The following is a 12,343-nucleotide window of genomic DNA, read 5'->3' as shown; positions in this document are numbered from 1 at the left end:
GTAAGTTTTATAAAACACGAGAGAGATTAACATTATACAACCTAAATATGAATTTCATCTAACTTCATTTGAAAACTATATTTCATTCAAGCATTTAAAACCACTGTTATAACAATGAGTAACACATTGCTTTAATGAATAAAAAGTAAAAAATATTTTGAGCATATCAAATTTATTGTAATAGAGAGGTAACCGTGTTAGTCTGATCTTGGTAAAACAAAAAGAAAAAAAGTTATGTAGCACTTTAAAGACTAACAAGATACCTAATAAATGTATTGTAAACAATCTGTAATGCTTCCTAACTGCCCATTTACTTACCTACTTAACCTCGTTGTCTTTCACATTATATCACAGTGAAAAACTACATGAGAGTTATAAATGTAAGAGATTAACTTACTTGTTCAAATAACACTCCAAAAAGCTTTTGAATAAAACTAACACACAACACAAGAATCACCCTCACTTTCTTGAAGGCACTTGAAGCAATAAGAAGCCTAAGGCTGAGGATACCCTGCAAGCGTGGATTTCTGTCTGCCATGAAGACTTTTTCCTTCAGGCTGCCATGAGATTCTATCTTTAAGTAAAGGAGAGAGGTCTCTCTGAGCTGCTCTTCCAAATTTCACATAAGCCATTCAACTGAAGCCATAGATATCAAGATTCAAGGCCAACTTTGCCTTGAGCGTTCTGCCTTTCCAGGTGTTCACAATCACAGTATCCGAACATATATGAGACTTTTAGTTGAGAAAGCCACATTAATCCCAAGTCTCTGCTATTACTGGGAGATGGAAAATCTGCTACAAAATGTGGGGTGATCGATCACTTCAGTAATGCCAACTTCTTTAGAATTGAGGCACTGATTATCCAGCACCAGCTGAGGTAGAGAGGGCACTGTGTGCAGCTCTGATACATTTTTACCAAAACTCCTGCCTGCCCATCTCGCCAAAGGAGAAAGAAAACAGGGAGGCAGAAAGGAATGGTATAATATAGAACCTTTTTATAAGCTTCAGAGGGGTAGCTGAGTTAGTCTGTAACAGGAAAAACTTAAAAAACAATAAAACAGTCCAGTAGTATTTTAAAGACTAACAAACCATGTAGAGCGGGGTAGGCAAAAGGGCCTCCATGGATTGGATCCGGTCCGCTGAGGCCCTGCTACTCCCCTGCCCCCAGACCAATTAGGGCTTGGGGACGGGGGAGAACGTGAAGTTTTCTCTGCTCTGCCCCCACCCTGCAAGCAGCATGCGGCACTTCCAAGCGCCACGTGCTCCTCACAAGGCAGGAGGTGGCTTCCTGATTGGCCTGGGGGTGGGGGAACGCCCGAAGCTGCCTCCTGCCCTACAAGAGACATGGGTGCCTAGTGGGAAGGAGAGGGCAAAGGGGCTCCTCCACCTCAGACCAATCATGGTCTGGTTAGCCCTGCCCCTTCCTGTTTAGGCCCTGCCCCTTCTGCGGTGACCAAGGGCTACTTCAAAAATTTTTGAAGTGGCTCCTGGGCAAAAATTATTGCCCATCCCTTTTGTAGATGGTATCATGAGCTTTCGTGGGTGGAAGTGGGTTGTGCCCACAAAAGCTCATGATACCATTTACATCAGGCATGTCAAACAGGCTTCTGGCGGGCTGCACATGGCCCAGTCGAAATTTTCTGTGGCCTGCCACAGGATTTTATAAAAGAATAAAGTGTGGCCCACTGGTTGCTCAGAGCACATGGCCAAGAGCAGATCACGGTTGGCCGGGCTGCTCTGCACAGACATCAAGTGCCTGCTCACAGCTGGCTGCTGTGCTCACACCTCCCCAGCGCCTGAGGAAGAAATGTGTGGCAGCGGTGACACTGGCTCCGGGACCCAGGCATTAGGAATGGGGGGAAAGGGGCTGGAAGTGCCTGGGTCTGGGGGAGGGAAGAGGCATTGGGTTAGAGAGGGTGTGGGGTTGCTCTGGGGGAGTGGAGGGGAATTGGGTTAGAACGGGGGAATGGGAGTGCCTGGCTCTGGGGCACTGGAGGGGGATATTTTATTCATGTTTTGGTTTTTATTTATTTATTTCCAAATAAAATCACACAATGTATATTAATTTTATATCAAATATATGTCAATTTTTTGCAATTGTACGAATAATTATATGTTTATGCAAAATCTCAGACTTACAAAGTATCTGAAATTTTTACAGAAGCCTATTCTATTTGATTGACCATGGTCTATACTTGTTTTTATTTCAACAAAACAAGTTATGTATCATATAAAAAATTAAAAGTACCTTAAATTTGTATTTAAATTAAAAATTATTTTGCGTAAATAACAATTTTACACATCGAATTATTGTATTATATTAAAACAAGACGTGAAAAAATATTATAAAATATACCAAAAACGTAATCTATAATAATAAATAATTACAACTTTCCGATAGAAGTACATTTTCTTTGCTGTCTCTGAAAGCTAACAGTCTTCATTTGTGTGGCCTTCAGTGGGCTTCAAGTTTGACATGCCTGATCTACATGTTTGTTAGTCTTTAAAATGTAACCAGACTATTATTTTTTAAGTTTTTCCTTTTGTTATAAAGTATCTTTTATTTAAAAAAAATAAGTAACCCTAATGCACCCACATCTCCCCCAGAGCCAGCTCCTCCCACCCATCCCCCCATCCCAATGCACTCACCCCTGCCCCTAAGTCAGGCCTCCCCAAAGCCCCCATCCCAATGTACTCACCCCTTCCCCAGAATCAGCCCCCCCCCCCCGGGCCTCCCATCCCTATGCACTCATCCCTCCCCCAGAGTCAGGCCTCCCTACCCCCAGTGCCAGGAGTGCCTCCCCTCCAATCAAATCCTCCCCCCCTCAGAGCCAGGCACTGGAGGAATGGGATGACCAGGTAAGGAAATCTAACTTTTAAAGTGGCTGCTGTTGCCGCCTGGCCCTGCTGCCTCAGCTCCCAGTGCATAGAGAGCTGGGAGCACTTAGCCAACTCCCGGGTCTCTGTTCAAAAGTGTCACGTGGACCAGAGCAGCATGCGCTTTGCTCCCACCCCAGTACGGGGGCACCTGCCCTCCCTGCCCTTCCTTCGCTACACCTCTTCATGTGTTTCAAGTCTTGCAACTTAATTGCCAAATAGCCTTATACAAGTCATTTTACTCCTCTGTATAACAAGTTTAATGATACCTACCATGCCATACTGTTCTCTCTCACTGGGTTGACCAGAAGGCTAAAAATGGAGTTGGAAGATCTGTGTTCTATTCTTGACTGCTAATGACTCACTGTAGAACTTTAAGTTTCTTAACCTTACAGCCAGAGGTGCCGACAAGCCACCGGTGTGTGTGCGGGCCGGTTCTGTGCTCCCAGAAGAGGCTGAGCCTCAGGCAGAAGGTGGGGACATGATAGCGGTTTTCAAATATCTAAAAGGGTGTCACAAGGAGGAAGGAGAAAATTTGTTCCTCTTGGTTTCTGAGGACAGGACAAGGAGTAATGGGCTTAAAGTGCAGCAGGGGAGGTTTAGATTGGACATTAGGAAAAAATTCCTAACTGTCAGGGTGGTCAAATATTGGAATAAATTGCCAAGGGAGGTGGTGGAATCTCCCTCTCTGGAGATATTTAAGAACAGGTTAGATAGACATCTGTCAGGGATGGTGTAGACGGAGCTTGGTCCTGCCTTGAGGGCGGGGGGCTGGACTCGATGACCTCTTGAGGTCCCTTCCAATCCTATTATTCTATGATTCTATGAGAAGGGGCAGGACTGGGGGCAGCCGGCCCTCAGCACTTCCTGGAGTGCAATGCTGGGCTCTCCCAGCCCTTAGCGCTGACTGAAGTGCATGGCACGGCTCTACAGCGGTGCTTTAAAGGGTCCATGGCCCTTTTGAATCACTGGGCCCCAGGGCAATTACCCCATTTGCTCCTCCTGTTGGCATTCCTGCCTACACCTCAATTACTGCAATTGTGAAGTTGCCATAATAACACTTATCCACCTTTGGATGGTGTTGTGAGGCCTATGGATGGAGAAAATGCAGCTGTGCAGAGTATTATTCCTCTTGTATTATGAGTAAAATATAGAAATATAGGGTTGAAAAGCAGCTCAAGAGGTCATCTAGTCCATCGGGCATTGCTGAAGCAGAATTAAACATACCTAATATACCTTACAGGTGTTTGTCTAGCCTGTTCTTTAAAGCCTCTCATGACAGAGATTCCTCAGCATCCCAAGAGAACAGCTTCCACTGCTTCACTATCTTTACAGTTAAAATTGTTTTTTAAATTTCCAGTCTAAATCTTCCTTGGTACAAACTAAGCTGATTACTTCTGGTCCTGTCTTTGGAAAACATAGACCTCCTTACAGAACCTTTTACATATTTGAAAACTGTTGTCAAGTTCTCCCTCAGCCTTTTCTGCGCTTGACTAAACATGCCCAGTTCTTTCAACCTATTCTCACAGGTCAGGTTTTCTAAACCTTTTTGTTCTCTATATTTGCTCCAGTTTCTTCACATCTTTCTTCAATATATAATTGATGACCCAATCACTTACTTACTAAATATGTGAACATTTCAAAGAGATTTCTCTCTCTCTCTCTCTCCTTTTACCTTGTGCTACTTTGTTTTCACAGTCTTCTTAACTCTAGTTTAATAGTAATATGTAGCATTTACATATCTTCATCTAGTGCTGTAGTGAGATGGCATGGCCTCCTTTGGAGACCGATGGGGAGGGAAAGCCACTCATTCCTACAAGTGTGCTATATCTTCAAATCGCTTAACAGATATTGTGTTCAATTCATCCCCTCTGGCACTGGGGGATTGACTCAGTGAAAGGTAGTCCGTATTTATATCTCATAGTCTTTAAAGCCAGAAGGGTCTATCATGATCATCTAGTTTGACCTCCAGTATACTACAGGCCACAGAACCTTATCCATCCACTCCTACAGTAGTAGATCCATAACCTCTGGCTGAGTTACTGAAATCTTCAAGTTACAGAGAATTCACCATTCACTGTATTTCAAACTAGCAAATGACCTGTGCCCCATACTGCAGAGAAAGACCAAAAAAATCTTCAAGATCTCTGCCAATCTGATCTGGGAAAAAATTCCCTTCCTACCCAAATATGCCAATCACGAAGAACCTGAGCATGCAGGCAGGACTTGCTAGTCAGACACATGGGAAAGAATTATCTGTAGTAACTCAGAGCCCTCCTCATCAAATGCCCCATTTCTGGCCATTGGAGATATTTGTTATTAGCAGTTGCTGATGGGCCATAGGCTCTGAGCTTCAAGAGGCATCTTTTCTTGCTGATTCATCCCATCTTCCATTCCTTGTGAGCTTCTTGCTTTCCCTTACTAGCCTATTTGAGACTCTTGTTCACCCAGGTTGTTCTGTAATTCTCCCCTACAATTGTTTCCCCTTGAAAGGCAGGCTTCAGATAGTTTCAGCAACTTGGACTTAAAGCTGTGATGTCCAACCAGTTCTAAAGTAGTAGCTACTATAGTGAGTACTGCTATAGCAAACTAGCCACATAATTCTGAAAATGTAAATAACTTTGTGAGACTCTCCAAAGCCAACTAGCCACACTCAACTGGCCAAACAGCCACATGTGGCTAGTGGCTAGCATGTTGCACACCAGGGACTGAAAAGTATTCCAAGCTCTCCCTCCATGTTCACGTTCTTGAGTTCTCTGCTTTTTTTTTTTTTTTTTTTTTTTTGAGTTCTTTGGTTCAGCACACTTCCCTAACCAGTTCCCTTAATTTTCCATTTCCCCGCTTACACAGACACTATGGTTGATTTACCCTCATGTGGGGGCGGGGTGTGCAATTTGTATCCTCATGTCTATCTCTGGGTAACACTGTACCATTTCTACCATTCTGTGGGGCTCTTCAAGGGGAGAGAACAGCTTTACTTTGCCCTGCTGTATTGAATGAATGTTTCTAGCAAGGCCCCTGGCAAACGTCATCCATTTTCTGAACTTCCTGCCATGGGGCCCCTGCAGCCCTGAGTTACATACGCAACACTAAACCAAGCTGACTGCCGGCAAACTATACCTTAGCAAATACATCAGAGCTCAGACACACAACATGTGTATTCGTCTGCTCCTTGGAACTATTGTTTTATTTGTGTGTTCACTTTCATTTGTGAATCTTACCATTTTGAAGAAGAGAGACTGCAGTAAAGAACAGAGTAAGTATCTATACCTACATATGCTATGTAGAGACCTACCACGCTCATGCAAAAACAGGTACATTAAAAGCAATATTATCCATCACCAATCAGCTTATATAGTATAACTTGGTTTGCACCTTTCAGTCTTTACTGTGATTAAGTAGATTGGGGTGGTTATCCAGTAAAAATTGAATATCATTGATCCAAACAATAAACTGCGTAGGACTGACTCAGAGAATGGTGAGTGTGACTGAACAAGGTCAGTGACCCATTGCGGAGGTCGGCCATTTTATGCACACTCGAGTCATAGAACATGAGGAGACATCCAATTTAGATAATTTATCCAATAAGATTATGTCATCTATTAGGTCATATCCTTTTGATAATGTTACAAGAACCCTTCAATCTATTTTTATCTGGCACTCTTCAGATGTCATTCATTAGCTTCACAAGTGCTTTAGTCTAAAGCCTGAATGAACAGGTGTAAGAACATTATCTGACCAAATATGAACTCATATATAGGCTACATATTGTATGTGCTCATGCGTTTATTTAGAAAATATATTCATGATCTTAGGCACGCTACTTGCAAAATCTTTGTATCCTGCCTGTTGAAATCTGAAGGAAAGCAACATATATATTCACAAAAGCCTTGGTGAATGAAGGAATAAAAGCAGAAATGAAATGGAAGATAAGAAACATTTTCTTTAAAAGTTGGTTCTAATAAGTAGCATATTAAATTCTTTGGTTTTGGTTGTTTGAATCTTCAAAACTTAAAGCCTTTAATCATCTAATTTTTCCTCTATATTTCACCTAATAAGATTTTCATTTCTCAGTTACATACAGAAACTACTTAACTGAATCTATAAAAAAAATGTTTATCGGTCATTAACTATTTCCCGGAAAAGCAGCATACATAAACATATGTATTATGCTTGTTTTTCAGAAGTCTGTGTGGGAGACTGTTAAAAGCCACTGTTAACAGCTTTTAAAATGAAATACAGGTTCGACCTTCCTGGTTGGTCTGGAACCCTCAGGACCCAATTGGTCCTGAACCAGGGAGCTTGCCAGATCAGGGGAGCTCAATGTTAGCCCCGTCAGCCTCTGGATTCTGTGCTCTGGCCATTGAGCGCCACCCCTGGACTCCAGCTCCTGACCACTAGGCTCTGCTCCCAGCTGCTGGGGTTTGCTCCTGGCTGCTGGCCCCAACCCCTGTCCTGGTCACCAGACTCTGCTCCCCAGTCGCTGGGCTCCAGTTCTGGTTCCAGCTCTGACCCCAACTGCCAGGCCCCACTCCCAGCTGCTGGACTGGGTCTCTGGTCTGGCAACATCCGTGGTCCTACTGTGATGGTTTACCCCTATGAGTAGGTGAACCTCAGAGAATCCATGGAGTCCCTGATGATGCCATATCTATAGTATATATACTCAATCCCTTTCTTTTTACTGGTCAGCATATAGTCCCTGTATCTAATTTGCAATAACAGTGGCTTCTTTGTAAAGTACAATGCAGAACAAAACTAAAGAGGGAACCTGCAGATTCTGTATTTGGAAAGTCCAACTCATATCACTTTTAAAAATGTTTGATTTCTGGATGTGTCTGCTGACTGATATTCTACGTGGAACAAGCAGGTATGTTCTAAGATGTTGGTAATAGAATGGTAGTATAGCAGGTACAGCGGATGATTGGCACTGGAGGATATCGAAATTAACAATGATTGTCAGCATTCTTTATGCAGCACTCTGTATTCAAAATGTATTAGGCGATACAAATGGGCTGCTGCTTTGTTGAAACTAGATCTTACCTATCACATGGATAAGTATGGAATATTTAATAAGATAGGATATTTGAGAAAACTCTATGCTTGGACCTGAATATCCCCATATACAGCGATGGCTCATGTTTTTTACTTAAGAAAAGTTAAATTTACTGGAACTAGTGGATATTTAGCCAAACGAATACATGAGTATTAATGCATTAGAAAGAAAGCACTACCAAAAAAAAAAAAATTGAAGTTACGAGCAGACTGGTAGCACCACCCATAATTAAGGTTGCCTGACACTTTCTATTACTGTATAAGACCCTGTTTTCCGTTATTATATCGTTATTGAACTTTAATCATTTTGACTCACATTTTCCATGACAGGTGTCTATCTCAGTATTTTTTTTTTTTTAATTGCTGCCAAAAACGGCCAAGCCGTTTCTGAGTACAAGACTAGGGGGAAAAAAATTGGCTTTGCTTATGTTAAAAATATTCTTGAGACCTTTTCTTTGAAATGATCTAGAGTGCTTAGAAGAGGAACTTGAAATTTGGCAGATAGTGACTTTTGTGTCAAGGATGCATCTTTTGTTGCCCTTGCAAAAATCTGCCCAATTTTAGCCAAGAGATGTCTTTGAAAAACTGCAGTTGGCACATAGTCAGTAGAGACTTCTTAGAAGAGTCTGTCCTTAGTTAGCATGGCCTAGCTTCTCCTTGTGCTGACTATACAGTGCATGCACCATCCCCATAGTCATTGAGCACGCATTCAGCCCGGAGCTAAGGGGACTCAGAAAGACTTTTCCTAAAATGTCTAATTCAGGTTAGATGAGGCTGCACACTGGAACTGAGAAAAGGTAGCATAGATACCCTTGATTCTGGCATTTCTTAACTGTTCAGCGATTGACTTTGCAACCTCAGTAATGTTTTTTAGGGCAATTTTTGGGGTTTAATATGAAATCAAATGATTCAAAGGTACATTTGCATAGTTGTTGCACAATTACTTCACCTCAGAGATGTGAACATGAGTGATACAGTTCTAATAAATTTCACAACCATGTGTAAATATTTGTACTTCAGATGGACCAAAAGCCTGCAACGAAGGCTGACATACCTTGATCCTGTCTGAATTTTGCATTGATTATCACCTCTTTAATGGCTAGCACAAGAATCTCAGACTGGAACTCCCCCAAGCTTTGTGGGCTGGAATCCAAATCTTCATTTTATGCTTTGTATTGATCTCTAATTTGTATGTACATGGGATAGTTGTTCAGTTGAAAGAGGTGTTGTTATGATACAAATTATTACATATTGTTCTGACAAGCCAACAGAGTATTTCAATGGTTGATTACACTGGTTGCTTCTTTCTTGAAGACTTTCATCTGATGCAGTGTTTTCCCCAGAGGACTGTATTTGATTGGGACATTATGATCTATCAGTCTGGTAAATCACAGAAGCTGCTTATTCAGATCATGTGGGTCTAATAGCTTTGTCTTGAGGAGGAAATGTAACATCTGGATGCATGTTAGAATCTTAGAATTAATTCTGAGTATCCAAAAGAACTTATTTGTAGATAGGGAATGGTCACCAGGAGACAAACTCACACGCGGTTCTGAGTGACGGAGAGCTCGAGAACAGCTTCGCACCAGGAACTTGGTTGTCCATAGAACTTGCTAGATGAGATACCTAGAAAATTAGATTTCATATTTTGGCATCTGAGCGGTGTCCCACACTGGCTGGGAGTTGCGCATCCTGTTCCTGATGAAAGACAGAAACAAACAGCAATGATGTGGCCTCTATTTTTCATGATCAAATATATTTTTACATGTGGGTATAATTAGAAAGGTGACTACTAATGATATCATGAAGCTCCATAGCTAGCTTCCGCTCAGTAATGTCCCTGTCAAATTAATTCAATGTATTAAGTCAAGAGTATTTTTCCAACTGCTAGCCTGGCGAAACAGAATAGGGGGCCTAAACTGTGTTCTTTCTCCCACATAGAGCATCAGCACTAATGAAGATACTGCAATCAGAACTCAATTTGCGCTATATGGCAGCATTATCTGTGCAGTGCTAATAGGAGCAAAATATGTTAATATCAGTTAAGTCAGAAAATTACCTAAGAATGGGCAGGGAGCAGATAAGCTGAATAATCAGGAATGTGTATCTTTAAAAATGTCACTTCTTATTTCTAAATGAACAAAGGCTTTGTGCATTGTTTATGGAGAATTAGAGAGGTGATGATTCTAAATTTAGAATGGCCAACAACAGCTTTTTTGTTCAGTGCAGTAAAGTATACAGGCAGTCCCCGGTTACGTACAAGATAGGGACTATAGGTTTGTTCTTAAGTTGAATTTGTACGTAAGTCGGAACTGGCTCCAGATTCAGCCGCTGCTGCTGAAACTGACCAGGGGCTGACTACAGGAAGCCCGAGGCAGAGTTGCTTTGCCCCCAGCTTCCTGGAATCAGCCACTGATCAGTTTCAACAGCGGCTGAATCTGGAGCCTGGGACAGAACAGCTGGGGCGCTGCCAGGTAGGTCTCCCCAGGACCAACCTGGCAGCACCCCAGCTGCTCTACCCCAGGCGTCCACAACAAAAGCCTGGTCTGCTGGGGAGGGGGGGCGCACTAGCTGTGCCCCCCCCCAGCAGACCAGGGAGACCTGGAGCAAAGCCGCAGGGGCGGCGGGGTCCCGCGCCTCTGCGGCTTTGCTCCGGAGCAAAGCCTTGGAGGCACGGGACCCCGCCGCCTCTGCGGCTTTGCTCCGGGTGTCCCTGGTCTGCTCAGGGTGTCCCTGGTCTGCTGGGAGGGGTCCTCAGCAGACCAGGGACACCCCGAGCAAAGCCTTGGAGGCAGCGGGGTCCTGCGCCTCTGCGGATTAGCTCGGGGTGTCCCTGGTCTGCTGGGGACCATCTCCAGCAGACAACGGACACCCGGAGCAGCTTTTCTCGCCCCGGAGGACGCGGTGGCGGGACCACTGCGAGTCTGGGTGGTCCCACCGCCCGCGAGTTCCGGGGCGAGAAAAGCCCCGTTCGTAAGTGCGGATCCGACGTAAGTCGGGGACTGCCTGTATAGGAAACAGTCTGTGTCCCCGTAGAGCATCTGCACAGTACACTCAGTGAAATTACTAAGCAATATATAATAAAAACAACAGGATGACCAAGGATTGTGGGACCCAATTTCAGAGTGGTAAAAATTGGAGGCTTTCTCCACTGCTCCCATTGGTCAATGGGAGCATTAGGAGGTAGTACTCCCCCATCCCTCTCATGACCAGATCCCGAGTCCCCACCCCTCTCATACCCACACACATCCCTTTCAAGACCCCAGCCAGCTCCTGCACCCTTACTCCTGGCCAGACTTCCCATCCCCAGCCTGCTTCTGCACCCAGAGGGACCACCAAAAATATAAGTAAGTGGTTGATTATTGAAAGGCTTCCTGAAAGATATGTATTTTAAAAGGGGGATTAGAATGAAGGTGGGATGGTAGTTGGGACACACAAGAAAAGGGAGAGATCGTTCCAACACAAAGAGCAACAAGAAAGATGGCACCAAGGTGAATGGGAGGAGAATGTGGGAAAGATTAAGGAGGAGGCTTGGGCAGAGCAAAAGGAGGGAGATGGAGTGCAGCTCTCTAAGCAGGGTTGGAATTCTGCCATTCAACACTTAACACATCCATGGCTGCACATCTTTCATATCATGATAGCAGTGTTGGAACTCTTGCCTTGGTGTTTTGTTAATGCAGTCTCTAACCTTACTTGCTTTGGCTCCAGCCCCTTCTTGTTTGCTGTAGGTTATTACTCTCAGCAGAGCATGTGCTCCTAGAGGTTTGAATAGGAGCACGCTGTTGCACTGATGAGAAGATTTAAGCATGAGATGTATGAAGCACACAGCCCTGACACCATAGATTTCTATAATTGAATCCTAGTTTAAAGGAAAATAATTGGCAGCACTGTTTCAACGCAGCAGACTCCATAGTTTGGGAATCTCAGTATAGCTCTCATTCAGATTCCTAGGAAGATAGGATTTAAATAATTTTCCTGGGAGCTAGTTCTGCTGTGATTGCCTACAGACATTGGACTCTTTAATATGAACTTGCTTACTTATAGTAACCCTTGCTAGCATATTTTTCTGGCTGCTGTCCCTTTAAATTTGGGAAAGACAAACAGCTGCAGCCTTAAAGTGGCTAGTTTGTATTGGAGTGCTGTTAACTGCAACAACCCTCCATGTCATTAGCTCCTGTTAATTGTTCCCCTGGTTTTTGTTTCCCTAGCTTCTGAGGAAGATGCATATAAAAAATCCACAGAGAAGAATAATGGAATTCCTTTCTAGAGCTAACATTTCAGTATTCAACTCCTCACACTGCTACACTGAACCTGCTATGTTCCTGTCTTATTAACAGACATGAGTGGGGTGATAGGACGTTGAGGGGTCATTTTACCTGGATACACCTGGAATGTTCATTATCAGGCAAGTGGTT

The sequence above is a fragment of the Pelodiscus sinensis genome, chromosome 1 (assembly GCF_049634645.1).
Source record: "Pelodiscus sinensis isolate JC-2024 chromosome 1, ASM4963464v1, whole genome shotgun sequence".
Classification (NCBI taxonomy): Eukaryota; Metazoa; Chordata; order Testudines; family Trionychidae; genus Pelodiscus; species Pelodiscus sinensis.
The sequence above is the reverse complement of the archived record's forward strand: the minus strand, read 5'-3'. Positions refer to the sequence as shown.